General features: G+C 33.7%; 1 protein-coding gene across 1 annotated transcript in view; it reads left to right on the top strand.

The window, feature by feature from the left end:
• The first annotated feature begins 2,342 nt into the window (after positions 1-2,342).
• LOC129843264 (pyruvate carboxylase, mitochondrial-like) overlaps positions 2,343-18,903 on the top strand; it is a 195,649-nt gene continuing 179,088 nt past the window's right edge. Inside the window, exon 1 of the mRNA XM_055911884.1 lies at positions 2,343-2,889. The gene's annotated coding sequence lies outside the window, so the exon portion shown is untranslated. The remainder of the gene's footprint in view (positions 2,890-18,903) is intronic.

Below are 18,903 nucleotides of genomic sequence, written 5' to 3'. Positions count from 1 at the left end.
ATGGAGAGAGAGGGACTGGGATAGAGGGAGAGGGAGCGATGGAGAGAGAGGGACTGGGATAGAGGGAGAGGGAGCGATGGAGAGAGAGGGACTGGGATAGAGGGAGAGGGAGCGATGGAGAGAGAGGGACTGGGATAGAGAGAGAGGGAGCGATGGAGAGAGAGGGACTGGGATAGAGGGAGAGGGAGCGATGGAGAGAGAGGGACTGGGATAGAGGGAGCGATGGAGAGAGAGGGACTGGGATAGAGGGAGCGATGGAGAGAGAGGGACTGGGATAGAGGGAGAGGGAGCGATGGAGAGAGAGGGACTGGGATAGAGGGAGCGATGGAGAGAGAGGGACTGGGATAGAGGGAGCGATGGAGAGAGAGGGACTGGGATAGAGAGAGAGGGAGCGATGGAGAGAGAGGGACTGGGATAGAGGGAGAGGGAGCGATGGAGAGAGAGGGACTGGGATAGAGGGAGCGATGGAGAGAGAGGGACTGGGATAGAGGGAGCGATGGAGAGAGAGGGACTGGGATAGAGGGAGAGGGACTGGGATAGAGAGAGAGGGACTGGGATAGAGGGAGCGATGGAGAGAGAGGGACTGGGATAGAGGGAGCGATGGAGGGAGAGGGACTGGGATAGAGGGAGCGATGGAGAGAGAGGGACTGGGATAGAGGGAGCGATGGAGAGAGAGGGACTGGGATAGAGAGAGAGGGAGCGATGGAGAGAGAGGGACTGGGATAGAGGGAGAGGGAGCGATGGAGAGAGAGGGACTGGGATAGAGGGAGCGATGGAGAGAGAGGGACTGGGATAGAGAGAGAGGGAGCGATGGAGAGAGAGGGACTGGGATAGAGGGAGAGGGAGCGATGGAGAGAGAGGGACTGGGATAGAGAGAGAGGGAGCGATGGAGAGAGAGGGACTGGGATAGAGGGAGAGGGAGCGATGGAGAGAGAGGGACTGGGATAGAGGGAGAGGGAGCGATGGAGAGAGAGGGACTGGGATAGAGGGAGAGGGAGCGATGGAGAGAGAGGGACTGGGATAGAGAGAGAGGGAGCGATGGAGAGAGAGGGACTGGGATAGAGGGAGAGGGAGCGATGGAGAGAGAGGGACTGGGATAGAGGGAGAGGGAGCGATGGAGAGAGAGGGACTGGGATAGAGGGAGAGGGAGCGATGGAGAGAGAGGGACTGGGATAGAGAGAGAGGGAGCGATGGAGAGAGAGGGACTGGGATAGAGGGAGAGGGAGCGATGGAGAGAGAGGGACTGGGATAGAGGGAGAGGGAGCGATGGAGAGAGAGGGACTGGGATAGAGGGAGAGGGAGCGATGGAGAGAGAGGGACTGGGATAGAGAGAGAGGGAGCGATGGAGAGAGAGGGACTGGGATAGAGGGAGAGGGAGCGATGGAGAGAGAGGGACTGGGATAGAGGGAGCGATGGAGAGAGAGGGACTGGGATAGAGGGAGCGATGGAGAGAGAGGGACTGGGATAGAGGGAGAGGGAGCGATGGAGAGAGAGGGACTGGGATAGAGGGAGCGATGGAGAGAGAGGGACTGGGATAGAGGGAGCGATGGAGAGAGAGGGACTGGGATAGAGAGAGAGGGAGCGATGGAGAGAGAGGGACTGGGATAGAGGGAGAGGGAGCGATGGAGAGAGAGGGACTGGGATAGAGGGAGCGATGGAGAGAGAGGGACTGGGATAGAGGGAGCGATGGAGAGAGAGGGACTGGGATAGAGGGAGAGGGAGCGATGGAGAGAGAGGGACTGGGATAGAGGGAGCGATGGAGAGAGAGGGACTGGGATAGAGGGAGCGATGGAGAGAGAGGGACTGGGATAGAGGGAGAGGGAGCGATGGAGAGAGAGGGACTGGGATAGAGGGAGCGATGGAGAGAGAGGGACTGGGATAGAGGGAGCGATGGAGAGAGAGGGACTGGGATAGAGGGAGCGATGGAGAGAGAGGGACTGGGATAGAGAGAGAGGGAGCGATGGAGAGAGAGGGACTGGGATAGAGGGAGCGATGGAGAGAGAGGGACTGGGATAGAGGGAGCGATGGAGAGAGAGGGACTGGGATAGAGGGAGAGGGAGCGATGGAGAGAGAGGGACTGGGATAGAGGGAGCGATGGAGAGAGAGGGACTGGGATAGAGGGAGCGATGGAGAGAGAGGGACTGGGATAGAGGGAGAGGGAGCGATGGAGAGAGAGGGACTGGGATAGAGGGAGCGATGGAGAGAGAGGGACTGGGATAGAGGGAGCGATGGAGGGAGAGGGACTGGGATAGAGGGAGCGATGGAGAGAGAGGGACTGGGATAGAGGGAGCGATGGAGAGAGAGGGACTGGGATAGAGAGAGAGGGAGCGATGGAGAGAGAGGGAGAGAGATAGGCAGAAGTTTTAGAGGAGAGATGGAGAGAGGAAAGCGAGAGTGAGAGCGAGAGTGAGAGCGAGAGAGTGAGAGCGAGAGCGAGAGAGAGAGAGAGAGAGAGACAGGCAGAAGTGTGAGAGGCGAGATAGAGGAGAGCGAGAGTGAGAGTAAAAGAGTGAGAGCGAGAGAGAGAGAGATTTCAAAACATTTCAAGCAGACAACCTAAGAAAATCAACAACAATGACAAATGGTTTGATGAAGAATGCAAAAACCTAAGAAAGAAATTGAAAAACCTATCCGACCAATAACATAGAGTCCCAGAAAACCTGAGCCTACGCCTTCACTATGGTGAATCACTAAAACAATACAGAAATACACAACGGAAAATGATGGAACAGCACGACAGAAATCAGCTCAATGTAATTGGAGAATCCGTATAATTTAGGAAAGAGAAGAGAGAGAAGAGTTTAGGAAAAAGAAGAGAGGAGAGTTTAGGAAAGAGATGAGGTTAGGACAGAGAAGAAAGAGGAGGCTAGGAAAAAGACGAAATAAGAGGTAAGCAAGAGCAGATAGAAACATATATGTATTGTGTAACATGAAGTCCTATGAGTTTCATCGGATGAAGCTCATCAAAGGTTAGTGATTCATTTTATCTCTATTTCTGCTTTTTGTGACTCCTCTCTTTGGCTGGAAAAATGGCTGTGTTTTTTTGTGATTAGGTACTGACCTAACATAATCGTTTGGTGTGCTTTCGTCGTAATGCCATTTTGAAATCGGACACTGTGGCTGGATTTACAACAAGTTTATCTTTAAAATGGTGTAAAATACTTCGATGTTTGAGGAATTTTAATTTTGAGAATTCTGTTGTTTTGAATTTGTCGCCCTTCATTTTCACTGGCTGTTGTCATATCGATCCCGTTAACGGGATCCCAGCCATAAGAAGTTTAAAACCTCTTCTCTCTCTTCTGTTTCCTAACCTCTTGTCTTTCCTAACATCATTGCTAAACACTGAGTCAATGAACACACACACACACACACACACACACACACACACACACACACACCTCATTTGTCTCAATAAAATGCTAATAGGGTAGGACAGAAACTCACACATAGAATGAGAAAGTAGCAATAGTCATTAACGTCGTTAAAAGGCTGTTTAACTTTCAGAGCTACTAATTTTGTAAACAATTCAACTGTTTATAATTATCACTTTTTTTTTTAAATTATCACAAAAAAAAGTATTTTTTTTATAACTTAAGTGTTGAGACAGTGCTTTAAATCCCTGACAAAGCCTTACCGGAAAGACATATCAGCCATTACCGGAAATGTGTTTGACAGGTTGTTTCCGCAGTCATAACGTTAACGGGAGAAAACGTCCGGCACAAGCGAGAGTATGAAAAAGTCGCAGGAATAAAACAAACAATGCAGCGTGATAAGTGGATTAGAAAGGAAATAGGAAACAGGAAATAGGAAACAGGAAATAGATGGTTAAAGACAGATCCCAGGTGGACGGGACATGCTCGTTACTAAAGAAAGAAAAAGTGAGGGCGAGAGAGAGAAGGATACAGAGAAAGAGGATATATATATATATATATATATATATATATATATATATATAGAGAGAGAGAGAGAGAGGGAGAGAGGGAGAGAGAGAGAGAGAGAGAGAGAGAGAGAGACCTTAGAGAGTATTTTTATGTCTCTATTTTGGTTTGGTCAGGGTGTGATTTAGGTGAGCATTCTATGTTCTTTCTTTCTAGGTTTTGTATTTCTTTGTTTCTGGACGAGTTTGGTTCCCAATCAGAGGCAGCTGTCTATTGTTGTCTCTGATTGGGGATCATACTTAATCTAGTGTTATAATGACTGGTAGTATCTAGTGTTATAATGACTGGTAGTATCTAGTATTATAATGACTGGTAGTATCTAGTATTATAATGACTGGTAGTATCTAGTGTTATAATGTATCTAGTGTTATAATGACTGGTAGTATCTAGTGTTATAATGACTGGTAGTATCTAGTATTATAATGACTGGTAGTATCTAGTGTTATAATGTATCTAGTGTTATAATGTATCTAGTGTTATAATGACTGGTAGTATCTAGTGTTATAATGACTGGTAGTATCTAGTGTTATAATGTATCTAGTGTTATAATGTATCTAGTGTTATAATGACTGGTAGTATCTAGTGTTATAATGACTGGTAGTATCTAGTATTATAATGACTGGTAGTATCTAGTGTTATAATGACTGGTAGTATCTAGTGTTATAATGACTGGTAGTATCTAGTGTTATAATGACTGGTAGTATCTAGTGTTATAATGACTGGTAGTATCTAGTGTTATAATGTATCTAGTGTTATAATGACTGGTAGTATCTAGTGTTATAATGTATCTAGTGTTATAATGACTGGTAGTATCTAGTATTATAATGACTGGTAGTATCTAGTGTTATAATGACTGGTAGTATCTAGTGTTATAATGTATCTAGTATTATAATGACTGGTAGTATCTAGTGTTATAATGACTGGTAGTATCTAGTGTTATAATGTATATAGTGTTATAATGACTGGTAGTATATAGTGTTATAATGACTGGTAGTATCTAGTGTTATAATGTATCTAGTGTTATAATGACTGGTAGTATCTAGTGTTATAATGACTGGTAGTATCTAGTGTTATAATGTATCTAGTGTTATAATGACTGGTAGTATATAGTGTTATAATGTATCTAGTATTATAATGACTGGTAGTATCTAGTATTATAATGACTGGTAGTATCTAGTATTATAATGACTGGTAGTATCTAGTATTATAATGACTGGTAGTATCTAGTGTTATAATGACTGGTAGTATCTAGTATTATAATGACTGGTAGTATCTAGTGTTATAATGACTGGTAGTATCTAGTGTTATAATGACTGGTAGTACCTAGTGTTATAATGACTGGTAGTATCTAGTATTATAATGACTGGTAGTATCTAGTGTTATAATGACTGGTAGTATCTAGTGTTATAATGACTGGTAGTATCTAGTATTATAATGACTGGTAGTATCTAGTGTTATAATGACTGGTAGTATCTAGTGTTTTAATGACTGGTAGTATCTAGTGTTATAATGACTGGTAGTATCTAGTGTTATAATGACTGGTAGTATCTAGTGTTATAATGTATCTAGTGTTATAATGACTGGTAGTATCTAGTGTTATAATGACTGGTAGTATCTAGTGTTATAATGACTGGTAGTATCTAGTATTATAATGACTGGTAGTATCTAGTATTATAATGACTGGTAGTATCTAGTGTTATAATGACTGGTAGTATCTAGTGTTATAATGACTGGTAGTATCTAGTGTTATAATGACTGGTAGTATCTAGTGTTATAATGACTGGTAGTATCTAGTGTTATAATGTATCTAGTATTATAATGACTGGTAGTATCTCGTGTTATAATGACTGGTAGTATATAGTGTTATAATGTATCTTGTGTTATAATGACTGGTAGTATCTAGAGTTATAATGTATCTAGTATTATAATGACTGGTAGTATCTAGTATTATAATGACTGGTAGTATCTAGTATTATAATGACTGGTAGTATCTAGTGTTATAATGACTGGTAGTATCTAGTGTTATAATGACTGGTAGTATCTAGTGTTATAATGTATCTAGTATTATAATGACTGGTAGTATCTAGTGTTATAATGACTGGTAGTATCTAGTGTTATAATGACTGGTAGTATCTAGTGTTATAATGTATCTAGTGTTATAATGACTGGTAGTATCTAGTGTTATAATGACTGGTAGTATCTAGTGTTATAATGTATCTAGTGTTATAATGACTGGTAGTATCTAGTGTTATAATGACTGGTAGTATCTAGTGTTATAATGACTGGTAGTATCTAGTGTTATAATGACTGGTAGTATCTAGTGTTATAATGACTGGTAGTATCTAGTGTTATAATGACTGGTAGTATCTAGTGTTATAATGTATCTAGTGTTATAATGACTGGTAGTATCTAGTGTTATAATGTATCTAGTGTTATAATGACTGGTAGTATCTAGTGTTATAATGTATCTAGTGTTATAATGACTGGTAGTATCTAGTGTTATAATGACTGGTAGTATCTAGTATTATAATGACTGGTAGTATCTAGTATTATAATGACTGGTAGTATCTAGTGTTATAATGTATCTAGTATTATAATGACTGGTAGTATCTAGTATTATAATGACTGGTAGTATCTAGTATTATAATGTATCTAGTGTTATAATGACTGGTAGTATCTAGTGTTATAACGACTGGTAGTATCTAGTATTATAATGACTGGTAGTATCTAGTGTTATAATGACTGGTAGTATCTAGTGTTATAATGTATCTAGTGTTATAATGACTGGTAGTATCTAGTGTTATAATGTATCTAGTGTTATAATGACTGGTAGTATCTAGTGTTATAATGTATCTAGTGTTATAATGACTGGTAGTATCTAGTGTTATAATGTATCTAGTATTATAATGACTGGTAGTATCTAGTATTATAATGACTGGTAGTATCTAGTGTTATAATGTATCTAGTGTTATAATGACTGGTAGTATCTAGTATTATAATGACTGGTAGTATCTAGTGTTATAATGTATCTAGTGTTATAATGACTGGTAGTATCTAGTGTTATAATGACTGGTAGTATCTAGTGTTATAATGTATCTAGTGTTATAATGACTGGTAGTATCTAGTGTTATAATGACTGGTAGTATCTAGTATTATAATGACTGGTAGTATCTAGTATTATAATGACTGGTAGTATCTAGTGTTATAATGTATCTAGTATTATAATGACTGGTAGTATCTAGTATTATAATGACTGGTAGTATCTAGTGTTATAATGTATCTAGTGTTATAATGACTGGTAGTATCTAGTATTATAATGACTGGTAGTATCTAGTGTTATAATGTATCTAGTGTTATAATGACTGGTAGTATCTAGTGTTATAATGACTGGTAGTATCTAGTATTATAATGACTGGTAGTATCTAGTGTTATAATGTATCTAGTGTTATAATGACTGGTAGTATCTAGTATTATAATGTATCTAGTGTTATAATGACTGGTAGTATCTAGTGTTATAATGTATCTAGTGTTATAATGACTGGTAGTATCTAGTATTATAATGACTGGTAGTATCTAGTATTATAATGACTGGTAGTATCTAGTGTTATAATGTATCTAGTATTATAATGACTGGTAGTATCTAGTGTTATAATGACTGGTAGTATCTAGTATTATAATGACTGGTAGTATCTAGTGTTATAATGACTGGTAGTATCTAGTGTTATAATGACTGGTAGTATCTAGTATTATAATGACTGGTAGTATCTAGTATTATAATGACTGGTAGTATCTAGTATTATAATGACTGGTAGTATCTAGTGTTATAATGACTGGTAGTATCTAGTATTATAATGACTGGTAGTATCTAGAGTTATAATGACTGGTAGTATCTAGTGTTATAATGTATCTAGTGTTATAATGACTGGTAGGATCTAATGTTATAATGACTGGTAGTATCTAGTGTTATAATGACTGGTAGTATCTAGTGTTATAATGACTGGTAGTATCTAGTGTTATAATGACTGGTAGTATCTAGTGTTATAATGACTGGTAGGATCTAGTGTTATAATGACTGGTAGTATCTAGTGTTATAATGACTGGTAGTATCTAGTGTTATAATGTATCTAGTGTTATAATGACTGGTAGTATCTAGTGTTATAATGACTGGTAGGATCTAGTGTTATAATGACTGGTAGGATCTAGTGTTATAATGTATCTAGTGTTATAATGACTGGTAGTATCTAGTGTTATAATGACTGGTAGTATCTAGTGTTATAATGACTGGTAGGATCTAGTGTTATAATGACTGGTAGGATCTAGTGTTATAATGACTGGTAGTATCTAGTGTTATAATGACTGGTAGTATCTAGTGTTATAATGTATCTAGTGTTATAATGTATCTAGTGTAATAATGACTGGTAGTATCTAGTGTTATAATGACTGGTAGTATCTAGTGTTATAATGACTGGTAGTATCTAGTATTATAATGACTGGTAGTATCTAGTGTTATAATGACTGGTATTATCTAGTGTTATAATGACTGGTAGTATCTAGTATTATAATGACTGGTAGTATCTAGTATTATAATGACTGGTAGTATCTAGTATTATAATGACTGGTAGTATCTAGTATTATAATGACTGGTAGTATCTAGTGTTATAATGTATCTAGTGTTATAATGACTGGTAGTATCTAGTATTATAATGACTGGTAGTATCTAGTATTATAATGACTGGTAGTATCTAGTATTATAATGACTGGTAGTATCTAGTATTATAATGACTGGTAGTATCTAGTATTATAATGACTGGTAGTATCTAGTATTATAATGACTGGTAGTATCTAGTGTTATAATATATCTAGTATTATAATGACTGGTAGTATCTAGTATTATAATGACTGGTAGTATCTAGTGTTATAATGACTGGTAGTATCTAGTGTTATAATGTATCTAGTATTATAATGACTGGTAGTATCTAGTATTATAATGACTGGTAGTATCTAGTGTTATAATGACTGGTAGTATCTAGATTTATAACGTATCTAGTATTATAATGACTGGTAGTATCTAGTATTATAATGACTGGTAGTATCTAGTGTTATAATGACTGGTAGTATCTAGTGTTATAATGTATCTAGTATTATAATGACTGGTAGTATCTAGTATTATAATGACTGGTAGTATCTAGTGTTATAATGATTGGTAGTATCTAGTGTTATAATGTATCTAGTATTATAATGACTGGTAGTATCTAATATTATAATGACTGGTAGTATCTAGTGTTATAATGACTGGTAGTATCTAGTGTTATAATGTATCTAGTATTATAATGACTGGTAGTATCTAGTATTATAATGACTGGTAGTATCTAGTGTTATAATGACTGGTAGTATCTAGTATTATAATGACTGGTAGTATCTAGTGTTATAATGACTGGTAGTATCTAGTATTATAATGACTGGTAGTATCTAGTATTATAATGACTGGTAGTATCTAGTATTATAATGACTGGTAGTATCTAGTATTATAATGACTGGTAGTATCTAGTGTTATAATGACTGGTAGTATCTAGTATTATAATGACTGGTAGTATCTAGTATTATAATGACTGGTAGTATCTAGTGTTATAATGACTGGTAGTATCTAGTGTTATAATGACTGGTAGTATCTAGTGTTATAATGACTGGTAGTATCTAGTGATATAATGACTGGTAGTATCTAGTGTTATAATGTATCTAGTGTTATAATGACTGGTAGTATCTAGTGTTATAATGTATCTAGTGTTATAATGACTGGTAGTATCTAGTGTTATAATGTATCTAGTGTTATAATGACTGGTAGTATCTAGTGTTATAATGTATCTAGTGTTATAATGACTGGTAGTATCTAGTGTTATAATGTATCTAGTGTTATAATGACTGGTAGTATCTAGTGTTATAATGACTGGTAGTATCTAGTGTTATAATGTATCTAGTGTTATAATGTATCTAGTGTTATAATGACTGGTAGTATCTAGTGTTATAATGACTGGTAGGATCTAGTGTTATAATGACTGGTAGGATCTAGTGTTATAATGTATCTAGTGTTATAATGACTGGTAGTATCTAGTGTTATAATGACTGGTAGTATCTAGTGTTATAATGACTGGTAGGATCTAGTGTTATAATGACTGGTAGGATCTAGTGTTATAATGACTGGTAGTATCTAGTGTTATAATGACTGGTAGTATCTAGTGTTATAATGTATCTAGTGTTATAATGTATCTAGTGTAATAATGACTGGTAGTATCTAGTGTTATAATGACTGGTAGTATCTAGTGTTATAATGACTGGTAGTATCTAGTATTATAATGACTGGTAGTATCTAGTGTTATAATGACTGGTATTATCTAGTGTTATAATGACTGGTAGTATCTAGTATTATAATGACTGGTAGTATCTAGTATTATAATGACTGGTAGTATCTAGTATTATAATGACTGGTAGTATCTAGTATTATAATGACTGGTAGTATCTAGTGTTATAATGTATCTAGTGTTATAATGACTGGTAGTATCTAGTATTATAATGACTGGTAGTATCTAGTATTATAATGACTGGTAGTATCTAGTATTATAATGACTGGTAGTATCTAGTATTATAATGACTGGTAGTATCTAGTATTATAATGACTGGTAGTATCTAGTATTATAATGACTGGTAGTATCTAGTGTTATAATATATCTAGTATTATAATGACTGGTAGTATCTAGTATTATAATGACTGGTAGTATCTAGTGTTATAATGACTGGTAGTATCTAGTGTTATAATGTATCTAGTATTATAATGACTGGTAGTATCTAGTATTATAATGACTGGTAGTATCTAGTGTTATAATGACTGGTAGTATCTAGATTTATAACGTATCTAGTATTATAATGACTGGTAGTATCTAGTATTATAATGACTGGTAGTATCTAGTGTTATAATGACTGGTAGTATCTAGTGTTATAATGTATCTAGTATTATAATGACTGGTAGTATCTAGTATTATAATGACTGGTAGTATCTAGTGTTATAATGACTGGTAGTATCTAGTGTTATAATGTATCTAGTATTATAATGACTGGTAGTATCTAATATTATAATGACTGGTAGTATCTAGTGTTATAATGACTGGTAGTATCTAGTGTTATAATGTATCTAGTATTATAATGACTGGTAGTATCTAGTATTATAATGACTGGTAGTATCTAGTGTTATAATGACTGGTAGTATCTAGTATTATAATGACTGGTAGTATCTAGTGTTATAATGACTGGTAGTATCTAGTATTATAATGACTGGTAGTATCTAGTATTATAATGACTGGTAGTATCTAGTATTATAATGACTGGTAGTATCTAGTATTATAATGACTGGTAGTATCTAGTGTTATAATGACTGGTAGTATCTAGTATTATAATGACTGGTAGTATCTAGTATTATAATGACTGGTAGTATCTAGTGTTATAATGACTGGTAGTATCTAGTGTTATAATGACTGGTAGTATCTAGTGTTATAATGACTGGTAGTATCTAGTGATATAATGACTGGTAGTATCTAGTGTTATAATGTATCTAGTGTTATAATGACTGGTAGTATCTAGTGTTATAATGTATCTAGTGTTATAATGACTGGTAGTATCTAGTGTTATAATGTATCTAGTGTTATAATGACTGGTAGTATCTAGTGTTATAATGTATCTAGTGTTATAATGACTGGTAGTATCTAGTGTTATAATGTATCTAGTGTTATAATGACTGGTAGTATCTAGTGTTATAATGACTGGTAGTATCTAGTGTTATAATGTATCTAGTGTTATAATGTATCTAGTGTTATAATGTATCTAGTGTTATAATGTATCTAGTGTTATAATGTATCTAGTGTTATAATGTATCTAGTGTTATAATGACTGGTAGTATCTAGTGTTATAATGACTGGTAGTATCTAGTATTATAATGACTGGTAGTATCTAGTATTATAATGACTGGTAGTATCTAGTGTTATAATGTATCTAGTGTTATAATGACTGGTAGTATCTAGTGTTATAATGACTGGTAGTATCTAGTGTTACAATGACTGGTAGTATGTAGTGTTATAATGACTGGTAGTATCTAGTGTTATAATGACTGGTAGTATCTAGTGTTATAATGACTGGTAGTATCTAGTGTTATAATGACTGGTAGTATCTAGTGTTATAATGTATCTAGTATTATAATGACTGGTAGTATCTAGTGTTATAATGACTGGTAGTATCTAGTGTTATAATGTATCTAGTATTATAATGACTGGTAGTATCTAGTGTTATAATGTATCTAGTATTATAATGACTGGTAGTATCTAGTGTTATAATGACTGGTAGTATCTAGTGTTATAATGTATCTAGTATTATAATGACTGGTAGTATCTAGTGTTATAATGACTGGTAGTATCTAGTGTTATAATGTATCTAGTATTATAATGACTGGTAGTATCTAGTGTTATAATGACTGGTAGTATCTAGTGTTATAATGACTGGTAGTATCTAGTGTTATAATGTATCTAGTATTATAATGACTGGTAGTATCTAGTGTTATAATGACTGGTAGTATCTAGTGTTATAATGACTGGTAGTATCTAGTATTATAATGACTGGTAGTATCTAGTATTATAATGACTGGTAGTATCTAGTGTTATAATGTATCTAGTATTATAATGACTGGTAGTATCTAGTGTTATAATGACTGGTAGTATCTAGTGTTATAATGACTGGTAGTATCTAGTGTTATAATGACTGGTAGTATCTAGTGTTATAATGACTGGTAGTATCTAGTGTTATAATGACTGGTAGTATCTAGTGATATAATGACTGGTAGTATCTAGTGTTATAATGTATCTAGTGATATAATGACTGGTAGTATCTAGTGTTATAATGTATCTAGTGTTATAATGACTGGTAGTATCTAGTGTTATAATGTATCTAGTATTATAATGACTGGTAGTATCTAGTGTTATAATGTATCTAGTGTTATAATGACTGGTAGTATCTAGTGTTATAATGACTGGTAGTATCTAGTGTTATAATGTATCTAGTGTTATAATGACTGGTAGTATCTAGTGTTATAATGACTGGTAGTATCTAGTGTTATAATGTATCTAGTGTTATAATGACTGGTAGTATCTAGTGTTATAATGACTGGTAGTATCTAGTGTTATAATGTATCTAGTGTTATAATGACTGGTAGTATCTAGTGTTATAATGACTGGTAGTATCTAGTGTTATAATGTATCTAGTGTTATAATGACTGGTAGTATCTAGTGTTATAATGACTGGTAGTATCTAGTGTTATAATGACTGGTAGTATCTAGTGTTATAATGTATCTAGTGTTATAATGACTGGTAGTATCTAGTGTTATAATGACTTGTAGTATCTAGTGTTATAATGTATCTAGTGTTATAATGTATCTAGTGTTATAATGACTGGTAGTATCTAGTGTTATAATGACTGGTAGTATCTAGTGTTATAATGACTGGTAGTATCTAGTATTATAATGACTGGTAGTATCTAGTATTATAATGACTGGTAGTATCTAGTGTTATAATGTATCTAGTGTTATAATGACTGGTAGTATCTAGTGTTATAATGTATCTAGTGTTATAATGACTGGTAGTATCTAGTGTTATAATGACTGGTAGTATTTAGTATTATAATGACTGGTAGTATCTAGTGTTATAATGACTGGTAGTATCTAGTGTTATAATGACTGGTAGTATCTAGTGTTATAATGACTGGTAGTATCTAGTGTTATAATGACTGGTAGTATCTAGTATTATAATGACTGGTAGTATCTAGTGTTATAATGACTGGTAGTATCTAGTATTATAATGACTGGTAGTATCTAGTGTTATAATGACTGGTAGTATCTAGTGTTATAATGACTGGTAGTATCTAGTGTTATAATGTATCTAGTGTTATAATGACTGGTAGTATCTAGTATTATAATGACTGGTAGTATCTAGTATTATAATGACTGGTAGTATCTAGTGTTATAATGTATCTAGTGTTATAATGACTGGTAGTATCTAGTGTTATAATGACTGGTAGTATCTAGAATTATAATGACTGGTAGTATCTAGTGTTATAATGTATCTAGTATTATAATGACTGGTAGTATCTAGTGTTATAATGTATCTAGTATTATAATGACTGGTAGTATCTAGTGTTATAATGTATCTAGTGTTATAATGACTGGTAGTATCTAGTATTATAATGTATCTAGTGTTATAATGACTGGTAGTATCTAGAGTTATAATGACTGGTAGTATCTAGTATTATAATGACTGGTAGTATCTAGTATTATAATGACTGGTAGTATCTAGAGTTATAATGACTGGTAGTATCTAGAGTTATAATGACTGGTAGTATCTAGTGTTATAATGACTGGTAGTATCTAGTATTATAATGACTGGTAGTATCTAGTGTTATAATGTATCTAGTGTTATAATGACTGGTAGTATCTAGTATTATAATGACTGGTAGTATCTAGTGTTATAATGTATCTAGTGTTATAATGACTGGTAGTATCTAGTGTTATAATGTATCTAGTATTATAATGACTGGTGGTATCTAGTGTTATAATGTATCTAGTATTATAATGACTGGTAGTATCTAGTATTATAATGACTGGTAGTATCTAGTATTATAATGACTGGTAGTATCTAGTGTTATAATGACTGGTAGTATCTAGTGTTATAATGACTGGTAGTATCTAGTGTTATAATGACTGGTAGTATCTAGTGTTATAATGACTGGTAGTATCTAGTGTTATAATGTATCTAGTATTATAATGACTGGTAGTATCTAGTGTTATAATGTATCTAGTATTATAATGACTGGTAGTATCTAGTATTATAATGACTGGTAGTATCTAGTATTATAATGACTGGTAGTATCTAGTGTTATAATGACTGGTAGTATCTAGTGTTATAATGACTGGTAGTATCTAGTGTTATAATGACTGGTAGTATCTAGTGTTATAATGACTGGTAGTATCTAGTATTATAATGACTGGTAGTATCTAGTGTTATAATGACTGGTAGTATCTAGTGTTATAATGACTGGTAGTATCTAGTGTTATAATGTATCTAGTGTTATAATGACTGGTAGTATCTAGTATTATAATGACTGGTAGTATCTAGTATTATAATGACTGGTAGTATCTAGTGTTATAATGACTGGTAGTATCTAGTGTTATAATGACTGGTAGTATCTAGTGTTATAATGACTGGTAGTATCTAGTGTTATAATGACTGGTAGTATCTAGTGTTATAATGTATCTAGTGTTATAATGACTGGTAGTATCTAGTATTATAATGACTGGTAGTATCTAGTATTATAATGACTAGTAGTATCTAGTATTATAATGACTGGTAGTATCTAGTGTTATAATGACTGGTAGTATCTAGTGTTATAATGACTGGTAGTATCTAGTGTTATAATGTATCTAGTGTAATAATGACTGGTAGTATCTAGTGTTATAATGTATCTAGTATTATAATGACTGGTAGTATCTAGTGTTATAATGACTGGTAGTATCTAGTGTTATAATGTATCTAGTGTTATAATGACTGGTAGTATCTAGTGTTATAATGACTGGTAGTATCTAGTGTTATAATGACTGGTAGTATCTAGTATTATAATGACTGGTAGTATCTAGTGTTATAATGACTGGTAGTATCTAGTGTTATAATGTATCTAGTATTATAATGACTGGTAGTATCTAGTATTATAATGACTGGTAGTATCTAGTGTTATAATGTATCTAGTATTATAATGACTGGTAGTATCTAGTATTATAATGACTGGTAGTATCTAGTGTTATAATGACTGGTAGTATCTAGTATTATAATGACTGGTAGTATCTAGTGTTATAATGACTGGTAGTATCTAGTATTATAATGACTGGTAGTATCTAGTGTTATAATGTATCTAGTGTTATAATGACTGGTAGTATCTAGTGTTATAATGTATCTAGTGTTATAATGACTGGTAGTATCTAGTATTATAATGACTGGTAGTATCTAGTATTATAATGACTGGTAGTATCTAGTGTTATAATGTATCTAGTATTATAATGACTGGTAGTATCTAGTATTATAATGACTGGTAGTATCTAGTATTATAATGACTGGTAGTATCTAGTGTTATAATTTATCTAGTGTTATAATGACTGGTAGTATCTAGTGTTATAATGACTGGTAGTATCTAGTGTTATAATGTATCTAGTATTATAATGACTGGTAGTATCTAGTGTTATAATGACTGGTAGTATCTAGTATTATAATGACTGGTAGTATCTAGTATTATAATGACTGGTAGTATCTAGTGTTATAATGTATCTAGTATTATAATGACTGGTAGTATCTAGTGTTATAATGACTGGTAGTATCTAGAGTTATAATGTATCTAGTATTATAATGACTGGTAGTATCTAGTGTTATAATGTATCTAGTATTATAATGACTGGTAGTATCTAGTGTTATAATGTATCTAGTATTATAATGACTGGTAGTATCTAGTGTTATAATGACTGGTAGTATCTAGTGTTATAATGACTGGTAGTATCTAGTGTTATAATGTATCTAGTGTTATAATGACTGGTAGTATCTAGTGTTATAATGTATCTAGTGTTATAATGACTGGTAGTATCTAGTGTTATAATGTATCTAGTATTATAATGACTGGTAGTATCTAGTGTTATAATGACTGGTAGTATCTAGTGTTATAATGACTGGTAGTATCTAGTGTTATAATGACTGGTAGTATCTAGTGTTATAATGACTGGTAGTATCTAGTGTTATAATGACTGGTAGTATATAGTGTTATAATGTATCTAGTGTTATAATGACTGGTAGTATCTAGAGTTATAATGTATCTAGTATTATAATGACTGGTAGTATCTAGTATTATAATGACTGGTAGTATCTAGTGTTATAATGACTGGTAGTATCTAGTGTTATAATGACTGGTAGTATCTAGTGTTATAATGACTGGTAGTATCAAGTGTTATAATGACTGGTAGTATCTAGTATTATAATGACTGGTAGAACCTAGTGTTATAATGACTGGTAGTATCTAGTGTTATAATGACTGGTAGTATCTAGTGTTATAATGTATCTAGTGTAATAATGACTGGTAGTATCTAGTGTTATAATGTATCTAGTGTTATAATGACTGGTAGTATCTAGTATTATAATGACTGGTAGTATCTAGTGTTATAATGACTGGTAGTATCTAGTATTATAATGACTGGTAGTATCTAGTGTTATAATGTATCTAGTATTATAATGTATCTAGTGTTATAATGACTGGTAGTATCTAGTGTTATAATGACTGGTAGTATCTAGTGTTATAATGACTGGTAGTATCTAGTGTTATAATGTATCTAGTGTTATAATGACTGGTAGTATCTAGTGTTATAATGTATCTAGTATTATAATGACTGGTAGTATCTAGTGTTATAATGTATCTAGTGTTATAATGACTGGTAGTATCTAGTATTATAATGACTGGTAGTATCTAGTATTATAATGACTGGTAGTATCTAGTGTTATAATGTATCTAGTATTATAATGACTGGTAGTATCTAGTGTTATAATGACTGGCAGTATCTAGTGTTATAATGTATCTAGTATTATAATGACTGGTAGTATCTAGTGTTATAATGACTGGTAGTATCTAGTGTTATAATGTATCTAGTATTATAATGACTGGTAGTATCTAGTGTTATAATGTATCTAGTATTATAATGACTGGTAGTATCTAGTGTTATAATGACTGGTAGTATCTAGTGTTATAATGTATCTCGTGTTATAATGACTGGTAGGATCTAGTATTATAATGACTGGTAGTATCTAGTGTTATAATGACTGGTAGTATCTAGTGTTATAATGTATCTCGTGTTATAATGACTGGTAGTATCTAGTGTTATAATGACTGGTAGTATCTAGTGTTATAATGTATCTAGTGTAATAATGACTGGTATTATCTAGTGTTATAATGTATCTAGTATTATAATGACTGGTAGTATCTAGTGTTATAATTACTGGTAGTATCTAGTGTTATAATGTATCTAGTGTTATAATGACTGGTAGTATCTAGTGTTATAATGTATCTAGTGTTATAATGACTGGTAGTATCTAGTGTTATAATGTATCTAGTATTATAATGACTGGTAGTATCTAGTGTTATAATGACTGGTAGTATCTAGTATTATAATGACTGATAGTATCTAGTGTTATAATGTATCTAGTGTTATAATGACTGGTAGTATCTAGTATTATAATGTATCTAGTGTTATAATGTATCTAGTGTTATAATGTATCTAGTATTATAATGACTGGTAGTATCTAGTATTATAATGACTGGTAGTATCTAGTGTTATAATGTATCTAGTATTATAATGACTGGTAGTATCTAGTATTAAAATGACTGGTAGTATCTAGTGTTATAATGACTGGTAGTATCTAGTGTTATAATGTATCTAGTATTATAATGTATCTAGTGTTATAATGTATCTAGTGTTATAATGTATCTAGTGTTATAATGACTGGTAGTATCTAGTGTTATAATGTATCTAGTGTTATAATGACTGGCAGTATCTAGTGTTATAATGTATCTAGTGTTATAATGTATCTAGTGTTATAATGTATCTAGTGTTATAATGACTGGTAGTATCTAGTGTTATAATGACTGGTAGTATCTAGTGTTATAATGTATCTAGTGTTATAATGTATCTAGTGTTATAATGTATCTAGTGTTATAATGTATCTAGTATTATAATGACTGGTAGTATCTAGTATTATAATGACTGGTAGTATCTAGTGTTATAATGTATCTAGTGTTATAATGTATCTAGTGTTATAATGTATCTAGTATTATAATGACTGGTAGTATCTAGTA

Source organism: Salvelinus fontinalis, unplaced genomic scaffold (genome assembly GCF_029448725.1).
Source record: "Salvelinus fontinalis isolate EN_2023a unplaced genomic scaffold, ASM2944872v1 scaffold_0102, whole genome shotgun sequence".
Classification (NCBI taxonomy): Eukaryota; Metazoa; Chordata; class Actinopteri; order Salmoniformes; family Salmonidae; genus Salvelinus; species Salvelinus fontinalis.
The sequence above is the reverse complement of the archived record's forward strand: the minus strand, read 5'-3'. Positions and strand labels throughout refer to the sequence as shown.